The 11,819-nt window shown below is 42.2% G+C and overlaps 1 pseudogene; it reads left to right on the top strand.

The window, feature by feature from the left end:
* Positions 1-2,163: 2,163 nt before the first annotated feature.
* Positions 2,164-4,078, top strand: LOC123457512 (annotated as a pseudogene).
* The last annotated feature ends 7,741 nt before the right edge of the window (positions 4,079-11,819 follow it).

Raw genomic sequence — 11,819 nt, 5'->3', positions numbered from 1 at the left:
AGAAGAAAACAAAGGAATTAAAGAAGAAAGCAAACTTCTGAAAAAGAACACAGGAAACCAGCTTAATAAAATAAAAAGGTCATCAGAAGACATGAGTAAGGAAATAGAAATACTGAAGAAAAACCAGGCTGAAATTCTGAAGAACTCTGAAGAATACAGTCAGTCATATAAAAAATGCGATGGAAAGTCTCTCCAGTATAATGGATGAGGGAAAGAACAGAATATCTAAACTAGAAGACCAGGTGGCAGATCTAATACAGGCCAAAAAGAGAAAGACAAGCTAATAGCAAGGTATGAATGGGAATTTTAAGATATCCAGGACACTATGAAAAGATAAAACATAAGAACTCAAGGCATAATAGAAGGAGAGGGATTTAAATCCAGAGGCTTATTAGGTGTTCTCAACAAAATCATAGAAAAATTTTCCCCAAATTGGGAAACAAATGCCAATGCATATACAAGAAGCTTTGAGAACACCAAACAGACAAAATCTGGGAACTCTCCTCACCATGTTATAATTAAACTACTAAACACACAAACCAAAGAAAGTATACTGAAAGCAGTTAGAGAGAAGAAGCAAGTCACCTACAAAGGCAAGCCCATCAGAATAATGCAGATTACATAAGACAAATTTTAAAAGCCATAAGGGCTTGACATAATGTATTCCAAGTTCTGAATGATAACAACTATCAATCAAGATTACTTTATCCTGCAAAGCTGTGTACTGAAATTGAGGGAAAAATAAGGACATTCCACAACAAAAAGTGGCTAAAGGAATTTATGACAACTCAACCAGATCTACAGAAAATACTTGAAGGAATTCTTAATGCAAAAGAGAAAGCAAAACACACACAGGAGAAAATAGGAAAAAATAAACCACACTCAAAAAACAGTTAAAACAAATGAGTAAAGGGAAAACAGGAAACACAACAAAATAAGAAGACTAGCAAGAATAAATGCATACCTTTCAATAATAACTTAGTATCAATGGCCTCAGTCCACCATCCAAAAGACAAGCTTGCAGACTGGATTAAAAGGTGAGATCCTGCCATTTTTGTTGCCTCCAGGAAACTTATCTATCAATAAAAGACAAATGCCACCCCGTAGGGTGAAAGGATAGAAAACAGTATTTCAAGAAAACTGGCCTAGAAAACAGGAAGAGGTTGCTATCCTATTATCTTACAGGTTTGACTTTAAACCAACATTATGAGAAAAGATAAAGAAGGTCATTTAATACTGATTAAAGGAACACTTCAGCAGGAGGATATTACAATCATAAACATACATGCACCTAACATGGGGGCTCCCAGTTTCATCAAACAAACACTATTGGACTTAAGGTCACAGATAACATCAAATGCAATTATAGTGGGAGACTTCAATATGCCACTCTCATCAATTGACAGGACATTCTGGCAAAAAATAAACAGAGAAACATATGAATTAAATGGTGTCACAGAACAAATGGACGTAATAGATATCTACAGAACATTCCACCCAAATTCTGAAGAATATACATTTTTCTCTGTAGCACATAGAACATTCTCTAAAATAGACCACATATTAGGACACACAGCAAATCTCCACAAATACAGGAAAATTGAAAAAATCCCCTGTACTCTATCTGACCACAACAGGATTAAACTGCAAATCATTAACAAGAAATTACAAAGGTCACAAGTAAACGACCTAATGCTTCACCTTAAAGCCTTGGCAAAAGAAGAACAAAGCAAACCAAAAATCAGTAGACAGGAAGAAATAATAAAGATTAGGGCAGAAATGAATGAAATAGAAACAAAAAATAAAACCAATCCAAAGAATCAATGAAACAAAAAGTTGGTTCTTTGAAAGGATAAACAAGATTGATAAACCTATAGCAAATCTGACCAAAAGAAAGAGACAAGAGACACAAATTAATAAAATTAGAGATGAAAAAGGCAACATCACAAAAGATACCAGACAAATTCAAAAATCATAGGGACATACTATAAAAACATATACTCCACTAAGTATGAAAATCTGAAAGAAATAGATTATTTCTTGATTTATATGACCTACCTAAGTTAAAACAAGATGACATTAATAACTTAAATAGACCTGTAACAAGTATAGAGATCCAAGCAGTTATCAAAAATCTCCCAAACAAAAAATGTCCATGCCAAGATGGACTCACTGGTAAATTTTACCAGACCTTCAGGGAAGAACTAACACCATTGCTTCTTAAGCTTTTCCATAAAATAGAAAAAGAAGGAATTCTACCAAACTCCTTCTACAAAGCCAGCATCACTCTGATACCAAAACCAAGCAAAGATAAAACATAAAAAGATATTACAGACCAATCTCCCTCATGAAAATAGATGCAAAAACTCTCAACAAAATATTGGCAAACAGAATAAAGAATATATCAGAAAGATCATTCACCCAAACCAAGTAGGCCTTATACCAGAGATGCAGGGATGGTTCAACGTACACAAATCAATAAATGTAGTACATTATGTAAATGGACTGATAGACAACATTCATATGATCATCTCATTAGATGCATAAAAAGCATTTGACAAAATCCAACATCCCTTCATGATAAAAGTCCTACAGAGACAAGGAATAGAAGGATCATATCTCAATATAATAAAGGCTGTTTATGACAAGCCTACAGCCAACATATTGCTAAATGGAGAAAAACTGGAAGCTTTTCCACTAAAATCAGGAACAAGACAAGGGTGTCCACTGTCCCCACTTTTATTTAATATAGTACTGGAAGTCTTAGCCATACCAAGAAGGCAAGAGATGCACATAAAAGGGGTACAAATTGGAAAGGAAGAGATCAAGTTATCATTATTTGCAGATGACATGATTCTATATGTAAACGACCCTAAAGACTCTACCAGGAAACTCTTAGACCTGATACACACCTATAGCCATGTAGCATGATACAAAGTAAACACACACAAATCAGTAGCATTCCTATATGCTAACAACAAACACACAGAGGATGAAATCAGAGAATCACTCCCATTCACAATTGCATCAAAGAAAATAAAGTACCTTGGAATAAACCTAACCAAGGAAGTAAAGGATCGCTACAATGAAAACTATAAAACACTAATGCGAGAAATTACAAAGACACTAGGAAATGGAAAAACATACCTTGTACCTGGATCAGAAGAATCAATATTGTGAAAACGGCAATCTTTCCAAAAGCAATCTACACATTTAATGCAATATCCATCAAAATTCCAGGGGCGACTTCCGCCGGGCCTGGCCCAGAGCCGCGGGCGGGGGCGCAGAGGTGGTGGTGGCCTGCGTGCGGGCAGCGGCGCGGGAGGCCGAGGTGCCCAGCAGCCCGCGGCGATCAGGATGGGCCGCTGAGCCCGGCCTGAGAGCGGCACCCCTTCGCTATTCACCATCAGCATATGAGCCGCATGTCGTCGGGGGTCTTTGGCTATAGCCCCATCCTTAGCATCACAGATGGCAGCATGCCAGCGACCAGGCCTGCCAGCCGCAGGATGCAGCCTGGGGCCGTCTCTCCCTTCGGGATGCTGGGAATGTCTGGAGGCTTCATGGTCATGTTTGGGATGATGAATGACATGATTGGGAACATGGAACACATGACAGCTGGAGGCAATTGCCAGACCTTCTCATCCTCCACGGTCATCTCCTACTCTAATACAGGGGATGGTGCCCCCAAGGTCTACCAGGAGACCTCAGAGATGCGCTCTGCACCAGGCGGGATCCGGGAGACCCGGAGGACTGTCCGCGACTGGGACAGCGGACTAGAGCAGATGTCCATCAGGCATCACATTCAGGACAGGGCTCATATCCTCCAGCGCTCCCGAAATCACCGCACAGGGGACCAGGAAGAGCGGCAGGACTACATCAACCTGGATGAAAGTGAGGCGGCAGCATTGATGATGAATGGCAGAGAGAGACGTCCCGGTTCCAGCCGCAGCGCCCTCTGGAATTCCGAAGGCATGAGGCAAACGTGGGTGGGGGACGGAGGGCTGAGGGGCCTCCCTGCTTGGCTATTCAGGGACCTGAGGACTCCCCGTCTGGACAGTCCCACCGCTATGACTGGTGAAGGCCCCCGGTTCTCAGCCTCTCTTCTATAGGCTGAGAAATCATCTCCTGAGTTAACCTTTTCCTTTTCAACTTTCACCCCAATTTAATATGAGATGCATAGGCAAGCTGGCCCCCACCTCTCCCTGGGGGTCTCAGGGAGAGCCTTTCACTGCCCCCTTACCTACTTCTTACATCTTCCCACAATGACTCCACTTGTCCTGTGTCCACTAACTTGAGTTTCCATTTTGCTGCTCCATCTCCAAACCTCATCTTCCCATTGCACCCCTATCATGCATTGAAGGGTCTTTGAGGGCACACCCTGGGTTTAGGGCCGTCCATCCTTTAGCTCCCCTGGACCTTTGCCCACCTCTTCCTCAGAGCCCTCGCTGCAGGCTCCTAGTCCTGTCGGGGCTGTGGAGAGAGCGGACTGGTTCCTAACTGTCTCCCTTCTCCTGCCCCTATGTCACTTAAATCTTCCCTACACCCTTTCTGCCTTTATTTATTTATTTATTTATTTTGATTTGTGCAACTTGTAACTAGGTGTTTATGGAATAAAGGAGAATGAAAAAAAAAATCCAATGGCATTCTTTATGGAAATAGAAAAAACTATCCAAAAATTCATTTGGAATCACAAAAAACCTCGAATATCTAAAATAATACTGAGCAACAAAAATAAGGCTGGCCGTATCACCATACCTGATTTTAACCTATACTACAGAGCCATAGTAACAAAAACAGCATGGTACTGGCACAAAAGCAGACATATAGATCAATGGAACAGAATAGAGGACCCAGATGTAAGTCCAGGTAGCTATAGCCACCTTATATTTGATAAAAATGGCAACAATACTTATTGGAGAACAGACAGCCTCTTCAGCAAATGGTGCTGAGAAAACTGGATATTCATCTGTAGGAAGATGAAAATAGATTCTTCTCTCTCTCCATGCACAAGAATTAAGTCCAAATGGATTAAAGACCTTAACATCAGACCTTAAACTCTGAAACTGCTAGAGGAAAAAGGAGGGGAAACCCTTCAACATATTGGTCGTGGCAAAGACTTTCTGAATATAACCCCAATTGCTCAGGCAATAAAACCACAGATTAACTGCCTGACCTTCATGAAATTACAAAGATTTTGTACAGCAAAGGACACTGTGAATAAAGTAAAGAGGCAACCTACAGAATAGGAAAAATCTTTGCCAGCTATATATCTGACAGAAGATTAATATCTAGGATATACAAAGAACTCAGAAAATTAAATAATAAGAAATCAAACAAGGCAATTAAAAATGGGCTATGTAACTAAATGGAGAATTCTCAAAAGAAGAAATATGAATTTTGTATAAGCAACTAAAAAAAAGTTCTACATCCCTAGTCATCAGGAAAATGCAGATTAAAACTACACTGAGATTCTATCTCACTCCTATCAGATTGGCTACCATCATGAAAACAAATGATCATAAATGCTGGCAAAGATGTGGAAAAAGAGGAACCCTTCTACACTGTTGGTGGGAACGCAATCTGGTCCAGCCACTGTGGAAATCAGTGTGGAGGTTCCTAAGACAGCTAAAGATTGATCTACCATATGACCCAGCTATAGCACTCCTAGGTATATATCCTAAGGACTCATCTCATTTCCTTAAAAGTACATGCTCTACCATGTTTATTGCTGCTCAATTCACAATAACTGGGAAATGGAACCAGCCTAAATGTCCCTCAACTGATGAATGGATAATGAATATATAGCACATTTATACAATGGAGTTCTACCCAGCCATAAAGAAAAATGAAGTTATGCATTTGTGGGAAAATGGATGGATTTGGAAAGGATTATACTAAGTGAGGTTACCCAGACCCAGAAGGCCAAGCCTCGTATATGTGGATCCTAGCTACAGATGAGTGGGCTTCTGTGTGAGAAGGAAGAAAAACTCAGTAGCAGAGGCCAGTAAGCTAGGAAAGAGATATAAAGGGAAGAGAAAGGAAGGGAGGGGGTACTTAATAGGATGGAATTGTATATATGTAAGTAGAAGAATACATTAACGGGAGTGAAAAGGCCCAAAATGAGGTCTGGGGAAGAGATTGAGTAAAGAAAAGGTGGTGGGACGGCTAAACAAAATCTAAGAGGTTATTATATGGAACACTCAGGAGCCGTAGACTGTTTCTAGAAAAATTTCAGTGCCAGGGATGGGATATATTCCAGTGAGTTGTTGGCCAGGGAGGTCCCTGATGCCCCCAAAACATTACAGTCCATTGCTGAGGCCCTTGGTTTCCCACCAGGAATAGATGGTAAGACCTTATTGCTGAAGACTCCATATATTTGGGCTGCAAAGCCACTGAGAAATCCTGCTGGAACTGAGCTGATAACCTCCTCCATGTAGACCAGCTGACAGAAAGCTGGAAGAAGCCATTTTGCATGCAGTTCAATGGGAGAAAGAGAAATCACCAGTTAAAATACTCAACAGTGAACACTGCAAGCCTTATGTTTAGCCAGCCAGGCCAAATGAGCCAACAGGTGCAATAGTGGCAAGTCTATTATTGGGGAAATCAACTGCCCTCTAATTGGACTGGAGGTTTGCTCCCTGGGAGGGAGTACATCCCTGATATTGAAAACTTAAAACAGGGCAGCCACAAGTCCTAGGGGTGTAACGTCTGCTGTTGTCTGGCTAAATGTATATACTATGCTTATCAAACTTCCCAGTAAGCACTTCTGTTAATGTTCACACCCTTATATTAATGCTACTCTCACTTTTGGTAGAGAATCTTCTCTTTTCAGATGGCATTGACCTTTGGACAACTCAGAAGGTATCACAGTAATGGAAAGAAATGACTGCAGTGCTCAGTACTGCAGTATCTCTATCACACCTTCCAAGGCTCAGGGTCTAATGTGGAAGAGGTGGCGGAAATAATGTAAGAGCCAAAGGAAGGGCAGGCCTCCATACAACATGCTCCCTCCAGACACAAAATGGCCTGGATATCCATGGCCTCACAGTGCCTGACATTACTTGCACCAGACCATCATAAAAGTAGTAAAAGATCAAGACATCAAAAGTAAAAGAGAGGCTGATTGAGATGGGGAGTGGGTATTATGGAGAATGGAATTTCAAAGAGGAAAGTTGGAGGAGGGAGGGTATTACCATGGGGTATTTTTTATAATCATGGAAGTTGTTAAAAAAAAATTGGAAGGGAAAAAAAAAACTTGTGTGGCTTCTCTTTTCCTCACAGACCTGAGCAAGCATCATTTTCAGTACCAAATTCAGGAATGATTACATTTCCTACATTTCCCAAGGTCATGGGATTAATTAAGACTCAATTTTTTTTTTCCTCTTTCTCCTGTACTGTCTAACCATGTTATACAGCTGGACCCTCAAAGTCTATCCTACTAACATGCATAGTAGAAATGTTAATATCCCCAAAATAATGGAGTATTTTCTATTTCTGGAAAATGTTACATTGCAAGTACTTATTCAGTGTGAATATAAGGAATATATATATACAAAACCTCCCAGACATGCAATAGAAATAGGAGATTGTAGACTATTCAAGGTGGTAGAAAGATGAACATGTGAAGCAGGATCAGATTAGAAAACTTCAATTAGAGCACAGACCAACTGACCCTCAGTACTGTTACACTTTAATAATGAAAACTACATTTTCTAAAGGGCATAGAAGCCAAAAGGTAAATGGAATGGAGCATGCTTTTGCAGATAATGAGTCAATATTAATTTTGAATATTTAATTTTTTTTGTTTTTGTTTGAGAGCGAGAAAGTGGCAGGTAAACAGAGAATGGGCATGCCAGTCCTCTAGCTACTGCAAATAATCTCCAGACACATGTTTCATCTTCTGAATCTGGCTTTTATGTGGGTACTGAGGAATCGAACCTAGGTCCTTAGTCTTTGCAGGCAAGTACCCTAACCACTATGCAATCTCTCCAGCCCTCAACATCATTTAAAAAATCTTTGACGTGTTTATTTGAGAGGAAGAAAGAGGCAGATAGAGACCAAATGGATATGCCAGGGCCTCCAGACACTGCAAAGGAACTCCAGATGCCTGTGCCACCTTTGCATCTGGGTTTATGTGGGTACTGGGGAATGAAACCTGGGTCCTTAGGCTTCACTGACTAAAGCCTTAACCTTTTAGCCATCTGTCCAGCCCAGATGCAGTAGTGTTGGCATGTTAGGGTATTCACTGTTAACTCTATGAAGTCATGCACAAGATTCATGAAAATCACAGTGGAATTCATTGTGTTTCCATAGTTTACTGACTCTTTTGTTGTTGTTACGGTTGTGGCCATACCTGGCGACTGCAGAGGCGGTAATTCATAAAATAAGAAAGGTCAGTTCACTGTATGGTCTGAGAGCTGTGGGGCGTATTGTTCCGGGGCTGACTCTGGACAGCCCTGGCTGTGTGCATGGCATTATGCAGAAATCGCGGAATGCGGCTTAAAAAAAAAAACAAAAACAACTACTTCATATACCAACTGCTTTTAAACAATTCTTTTGAATGTCGAATCGGCCATGACCTCCGCTGGGCGACCGCCAGCAGCAGGCGACCGAGCCTCAACTCCTGCTCTGGGCTCCGGCCTCGCGCCTCCCCCGGCCTGTCGCGAAGCCGGAACCTCCGCGCGGGCGCGCGCTGCGGACGCGGAGCACTTCCGGGGGCGGACCGGAAGCAGCCGCGCGGCTCCTTCCGGTCCGCGGAAGCCTCTCTCGGTGCGGGGCTGGCTGCGTCAGCTCACCCTTCCGCCCCCGGGGTGGTTGGTCGCGGGATGGGAAGAGGGCTGTGTTTGGAGTCGAGAACGACATCGGGACTCGAGGCTGGAGAGAGAACGGATCGCCGCGTTGTATCTGAGAGAAAACGCATGGTGGGAAAGCGAGTGTTCACTGGGGACCTGCGCGGCCTTCACTCGCGTGTCAGCCGTCTCTGCAGACTCACCGGCGTGGGCGGCACCGGAGCAGAAGCTGGGGCCTGCGGAGGAGGCACGCTTGTCACCCCGGAGAGCGACGGGACGTGTCACCATCAGGAAAGGGCTTTGTCTGTCGGGGGAATTCTTTTTCTTTTTCCGTATTTACTTGATAGAGAGAGAGACTGGGCTCTCCAGGGCCTCCAGCCACTGTGAACGAACTCCAGTCTCATGCAGTCACACCACCGTGTGCATCTGGTTTTATGTGGATATTGGGTAATTGAACCTGGGTCCTTTGGTTTTGCAACCACTGAGCCACATACCTAATCTAAACATACCAAGACTCATTGCTCCACTCATGGTCTTAAGTCTCTACATGGAGATTCAGATGGTAGATTTTATAAAATGCTATAGGTTTTTTGATCACCAAGAGACTAAATGGACAAGTATTCATGTGATAATTTTTAAATTTTTTTTAAAATTTTTTATTTACTTATTTGAGAGCGACAGACACAGAGAGAAAGACAGAGGGAGAGAGAGAGAATGGGCGCGCCAGGGCCTCCAGCCACTGCAAACGAACTCCAGACGCGTGCGCCCCCTTGTGCATCTGGCTAACGTGGGACCTGGGGAAGCGAGCCTCGAACCGGGGTCCTTAGGCTTCACAGGCAAGCGCTTAACCGCTAAGCCATCTCTCCAGCCCTCATGTGATAATTTGAGAAAGAAAAAAAAGCAGGTGGAGGAAGGAGGAGGATGGCGCTAAAGTTTATGCCAGAATGAATTTTCAATGCTAATAATTTTGTGATGTGGCTAACAAATGTAGAGCTACTGATTAACAAAACAAACAAGAAAACAAACTCAAAGGCAGAAAAGTACAGACGGTTTTGGAAAATCAAATGCAAAATCATGACCATCTGATATACCTATTAAGTGCAAAATATTTTTTTTTCCTGCTTAATTGAACATTGTGAATAAATATAATTAAGAGTTACACTTGCACTTGAGAAAGGAACATTATCAATGTAATAAAAAAAGAAGGAGCTGAGAGTGGCGGCACATGCCTTTAATCCCAGCACTCGGGAGGCAGAGGTAGGAGGATGACCGTGAGTTCAAGGCCACCCTAAGACTACATAGTGAATTCCAGGTCAGCCTGAACCAGACTGAAACACTACCTTAAAAAAAAACAAAAAAAAAACAAAAAAAAGAAGAAAGTTAAAATATTATTTTAGAATAAGAAATAATACCTGTTTTCTGTTGGTTTTGTTTTTTGAGGTAGGGTCTTGCTCTTGCCCAGGCTGACCTGGAATTCAGATCAACCTGGAAAGGGAGGTGGAGAGAGGAGAATCCTGTAGAAGGTCATGGGTCAATAGAGAGCCATGGGCCATCCTGCTTCAAAAAAAAAAAGAGGGGGAAGGGGCAGGAGAGATGGCTTAGTGGTTAAGGTGTGTGCCTGCAAAGCCAAAGGATCCCAATTCGATTCTCCAGGACCCACTTAAGACAGATGCACAAGGGAGCACATGCATCTGGAGTTTGCAGTGGCTGCAGGCCCTGGTGTGCCCATTCTCTCCACCAACCCTGTTGCCATCTCTCTCTCCCTCTTTCTCTCAAATAAATGAATAAATAAATGAAATTTGTTCTTGAAAAAACCACTTATCCGTGAACATTAGAAGTCTCCATTTAAAAAAAAAAAAAAGAGGAGAAAATGACCAACTTCATCCATCTAGGTGCTGTCTCCCTACATTACCTCCACTTCCTACAAGAGCACCACTATCTGGGCTCCAAACTTTTCCACTTTCTGTGAACCTGTGGAAAACACACCTGTTCAAAGCAGGACATGTTGTTAATCAACTGTTGACATTCTGCATGGTGTGCTAAATAACATTAAGAGAATCTCAGTGAAAGCTGGACAGATGGCTGAAAGCCTAAGGACCCAGGTGTGATTCCCCAGTACCCACATAAAGCCAGATGCACAAGGTGGTGCATAGGACTGGAGTTCATTTGCAATGGCTGGTGGCCCTGGTGCACCCATTATCCCCCCCCACTCCCTCCCTCCCTCCCTCCTTCCCTCCCTCCTTCTTTCTTTTCCTCTCCCTGTTTGCAAATAAGTACAAAAAAAGAAACTTTAAAAAAAGGAAACACCAATGGGTGTCACAAACATACCATGTAAAAGTGTTGTGCTAACCACTGGATAATCAAAAAAATACAAAATGTCATTCCATATCAATCCATCTTGTAGACCAATGAACAAAAAAATAGCCAGGCACAGTATGGGGCAACTGCCTCACCAGCTACATGAAAGATTGAGGCAGACGGATTGAGATTCAGGACACTGTGACAACTTAAGAAGGACTTATCTTTCTAAATATTTTAACAATAAGATAAATAAAGTTTTAGAAAATGCAAAGGAGGTTGAGTGGTAGAAGCGTCACCCAGCATGTGGAAGCCATGGATTTCATTCCCAAAAATACAAATAAGAAAGAAAATGGAGTGAGGACAGCTATACCACCAAAATAAACATTCCTGTGTGGTGAGCAGTACCTCAAAACAAGAGAAAGAAAAATAGGAAGAGGGAGGAAAGGAAGGGCAGAGAGATTGAGGGGAAACAGAGTAAAGAAAAGAGAGGATGAGAAAAAGAAAATCGGAGGAAAGGGAGAGAGGAAATTAAAGTCAATTTTTCCCCCATAGGTTTTTTAGGTAGGGTCTTGCCCTAGCCAAGGCTGACCTGGAATTCACTATGTAGTTTCAGGCAGGCCTCAAACTCATGGCCAGCCTCCTACCTCTGCCTCCCAAGTGCTGGGATTAAAAGCGTGCACCACCACGCCCAGCCAGAAATGAATTGTTTTGTTTCAATAACAGAATACT

Source organism: Jaculus jaculus, unplaced genomic scaffold (genome assembly GCF_020740685.1).
Source record: "Jaculus jaculus isolate mJacJac1 unplaced genomic scaffold, mJacJac1.mat.Y.cur u25, whole genome shotgun sequence".
In the NCBI taxonomy this organism is placed as follows: domain Eukaryota; kingdom Metazoa; phylum Chordata; class Mammalia; order Rodentia; family Dipodidae; genus Jaculus; species Jaculus jaculus.
Note: the sequence above shows the minus strand (reverse complement) of the source record. Positions and strands in the feature narration are given on the sequence as shown.